Below are 4094 nucleotides of genomic sequence, written 5' to 3'. Positions count from 1 at the left end.
CCTCTGCAATGTTTTGGAAGAGTTTGAGAAGGATGGGTGTTAGCTCTTCTCTAAATGTTTGCTAGAATTCACCTGTGACGCCATCTGATCCTGGACTTTTGTTTGTTGGAAGATTTTTTTTTTAAATTTAATTAATTTATTTATTTATTTTGGCTGTGTTGGGTCTTTGTTTCTGTGTGTGGGCTTTCTCTAGTTGCGGTGAATGGGGGCCACTCTTCATCGCGACGCGCGGGCCTCTCACTGTCACGGCCTCTCTTGTTGTGGAGCACAGGCTCCAGATGCCCAGGCTCAGTAGTTGTGGCTCACGGGCCTAGTTGCTCCGCAGCATGTGGGATCTTCCCAGACCAGGGCTCGAACCCGTGTCCCCTGCATTGGCAGGCAGATTCTCAACCACTGCGCCACCAGGGAAGCCCGTATTGGAAGATTTTTAATCACAGTTTCATTACTTGTGATTGTTCTGTTCATATTTTCTATTTCTTCCTGGTTCAGTCTTGGAAGGTTATACCTTTCTACGAATTTGTCCATTTCTTCCAGGTTGTCCTTTTTATTGGCATAGCATTGCTTGTAGTAGTCTCTTAGGATGCTTTGTATTTCTGCCATGTCTGTTGTAACTTCTCCTTTTTCATTTCTAATTTTATTGATTTGAGTCCTCTCCCTCTTTTTCTTGATGAGTCTGGCTAATGGTTTATCAATTTTGTTTATCTTCTCAAAGAACCAGCTTTTAGTTTTATTGATCTTTGCTATTGTTTTCTTTGTTTCTATTTCATTTATTTCTGCTCTGATCTTTATGATTTCTTTCCTTCTGCTAACTTTGGGTTTTGTTTGTTCTTCTTTCTCTCGTTCCTTTAGGTGTAAGGTTAGATTGTTTATTTGAGATTTTTCTTGTTTCTTGAGGTAGGCTTGTATAGCTACAAACTTCCCTCTTAGAACTGCTTTTGCTGCATCCCATAGGTTTTGGATCATTGTGTTTTCATTGTCATTTGTCTCTAGGTATTTTTTGATTTCCTCTTTGATTTCTTCAGTGATCTCCTGGTTATTTAGTAACGTATTTTTTAGCCTCCATGTGTTTGTGTTTTTTATGTTTTTTTCCCTGTAATTCACTTCTAATCTCATAGCGTTGTGGTCAGAAAAGATGCTTGATATGATTTCAATATTCTTAAATTTACTGAGGCTTGATTTGTGACCCAAGATGTGATCTAACCTGGAGAATGTTCCATGCAGACTTGAGAAGAAAGTGTAATCAGATGTTTTTGGATGGAATCTCCTGTAAATATCAATTAAATCTATCTGGTCTATTGTGTCATTTAAAGCTTGTGTTTCCTTTTAAATTTTCTGTTTGGATGATCTGTCCATTGGTGTAAGTGAGGTGTTAAAGTCCCCCACTATTATTGTGTTACTGTCAATTTCCTCTTTTATAGCTGTTAGCAGTTGCCTTATGTATTGAGGTGCTCCTATGTTGGGTGCATATATATTTATAATTGTTATATCTTCTTCTTGGATTGATCCCTTGATCATTACGTAGTGTCCTTCCTTGTCTCTTGTAACATTTTTTATTTTAAAGTCTATTTTATCTGCTATGAGTATTGCTACTCCAGCTTTCTTTGATTTCCATTTGCATGGCATATCTTTTTCCATCCCCTCACTTTCAGGCTGTTTGTGTCCCTAGGTCTGAAGTGGGTCTCTTGTAGACACCATATATATGGGTCTTGTTTTTGTATCCATTCAGCGAGCCTGTGTCTTTTGGTTGGAGCATTTAATCCATTCACGTTTACGGTAATTATCGATATGTATGTTCCTATGACCATTGTCTTAATTGTTTTGGGTTTGCTTTTGTAGATCCTTTTCTTCTCTTGTATTTCCCACTTAGAGAAGTTCCTTTAGCATTTGTTGTAGAGTTGGTTTGGTGGTGCTGAATTCTCTTAGCTTTTGCTTGTCTGTAAAGCTTTTGACTTCTCTGTCGAATCTGAATGAGATCCTTGCTGGGTAGAGTAATCTTGGTTGTAGGTTTTTCCCTTTCATCACTTTAAATATATCATGCCACTCCCTTCTGGCTTGTAGAGTTTCTGCTGAGAAATCAGTGTTAACCTTATGGGAGTTCCCTTGTATGTATTTGTCATTTTTCCCTTGCTGCTTTCAATAATTTTTCTTTGTCTTTAATTTTTGCCAGTTTGATTACTATGTGTCTCGGTGTGTTTCTCCTTGGGTTTATCCTGCCTGGGACTCTCTGTGATTCCTGGACTTGGGTGGCTATTTCCTTTCCCATGTTAGGGAAGTTTTCAACTATAATCTCTTCAAATATTTTCTTGGGTCCTTTCTCTCTCTCTTCTCCTTCTGGGACCCCTATCATGCGAATGTTGTTGCATTTAATGTTGTCCCAGAGGTTGCTTAGGCTGTCTTCATTTCTTTTCATTCTATTTTCTTTATTCTTTTCTGCAGCAGTGAATTCTGCCATTCTGTCTTCCAGGTCACTTATCCGTTCTTCTGCCTCAGTTATTCTGCTATTGATTCCTTCTAGTGTATTTTTCATTTCAGTTATTGTATTGTTCATCTCTGTTTGTTTGTTCTTTAATTCTTCTAGGTCTTTGTTAAACATTTCTTGCATCTTCTCAATCTTTGCCTCCATTCTTTTTCCGAGGTCCTGGATCATCTTCACTATCATTATTCTGAATTCTTTTTTTTTTTTAAATTTTAAAACAGGGGAGAGCGCGCACGCAGTCCCCCACTACCACAAATTACGCAGTCGAGTTTCCCCCATTTGAGGAAATCGCAGGGGTCAGCACACTCGCAGTGCAATGAGTGAGCCTCACCCTGGGAAAACCACCTTCATGATCATGGTATCTCCCCTGCCAGGTAAGTATTATTCTGAATTCTTTTTCTGGAAGATTGCCTATCTCCATTTCATTTAGTTGTTTTTCTGGGGTTTTATCTTGTTCCTTCATCTGGTGCATAGCCCTCTGCCTTTTCATCTTGTCTATCTTTCTGTGAATGTGGTTTTCCTTCCACAGGCTGCAGGATTGTAGTTCTTCTTGCTTCTGCTGTCTGCCCTCTCATGTTGATGAATTTTTGTCTTTCCTCTTTTTTCCTGATTCTTCTGGCTAGAGATTCATCAGTTTTTAAAAATTTTTTAATTTTTAAAAGTTTTGGCTGCATTGGGTCTTCTTGCGGCCTGCAGGATCTTTGTTGGGTGCGCTCCTCTCTAGTTGTGGTGCACAGGCTTCTCTCTAGTTGAGGCATGGGGGCTTAGTTGCCCCGTGGCATGAGGGCTCGATCAGGGATCTAAGCTGTGTCCCCTGCATTTGACAGTGGATTGTTTACCACTGGACCACCAGGGAAGTTCCAATTTTTTTTAATGTTTACCAGTTTATTAAAGGATATAAACAGCCAGATACAGAGAGATACATAGGGCAAGGTCTGGAAGGGTCCTGAGCACAGCAGTTTCTGTCCCTGTGGAGTTGGGGACCATTATTCTACCACCATGTGGATGTGTTCACCAACCTGGAAGCTCCCCAAACCCCGTACTATTGGGATTTTATAGAGGCTTTCTCATGTATGCATAATCAATTTTAATTAACTCCATTTCCAGCCCCTCTCCCCTCTCTGGAGGACGAGGAGTAGGGTTGAAAATTTCAAACTTCTAATCACAGCTTGGTCTTTCTGGTGACCAGCCTTAATCCCAGAGCCAGAGATTCATCAATTTTATTAATCTTCTCAAAGATCCATCTTTTGGTTTGATAGATTTTTTTCCTAATGTTTTTATGTTTTCTATTTCACTGATTTCCACTCTGATGTTCCTTTCTTTTGTTTACTTAGGTTTAGTTTTCTCTTCTTTTACTAATTTCTTTTTTTTAAAAAATTAATTAATTAATATTTTGGCTGCATTGCGTCTTCGCTGCTGTGCGCGGGCTTTCCTTAGTTGCAGAGAGCGGGGGCTACTCTTCGTTGTGGTGTGCAGGCTTCTCATCTTGGTGGCTTCTCTTGTTGCAGAGCATGGGCCCTAGGCGCGGGCTTCAGTAGTTGTGGCACGTGGGCGTAGTTGCTCTGCAGCATGTGGGATCTTCCCGGAACAGGGCTCGAACCTACGTCCCCTGCATTGG

General features: G+C 40.2%; 1 non-coding gene across 1 annotated transcript; it reads right to left on the bottom strand.

Annotated features, from left to right (window-relative positions):
- Window positions 1-2694: 2694 nt before the first annotated feature.
- Window positions 2695-2858, bottom strand: LOC132354664 (U1 spliceosomal RNA). The gene has a single exon (XR_009499363.1). It is a non-coding gene; the product is annotated as a U1 spliceosomal RNA (small nuclear RNA).
- Window positions 2859-4094: the final 1236 nt, after the last annotated feature.

The sequence above is a fragment of the Balaenoptera ricei genome, chromosome 1 (assembly GCF_028023285.1).
Source record: "Balaenoptera ricei isolate mBalRic1 chromosome 1, mBalRic1.hap2, whole genome shotgun sequence".
Lineage (NCBI taxonomy): Eukaryota > Metazoa > Chordata > Mammalia > Artiodactyla > Balaenopteridae > Balaenoptera > Balaenoptera ricei.
This window is presented reverse-complemented; position numbering and strand designations above follow the sequence as displayed.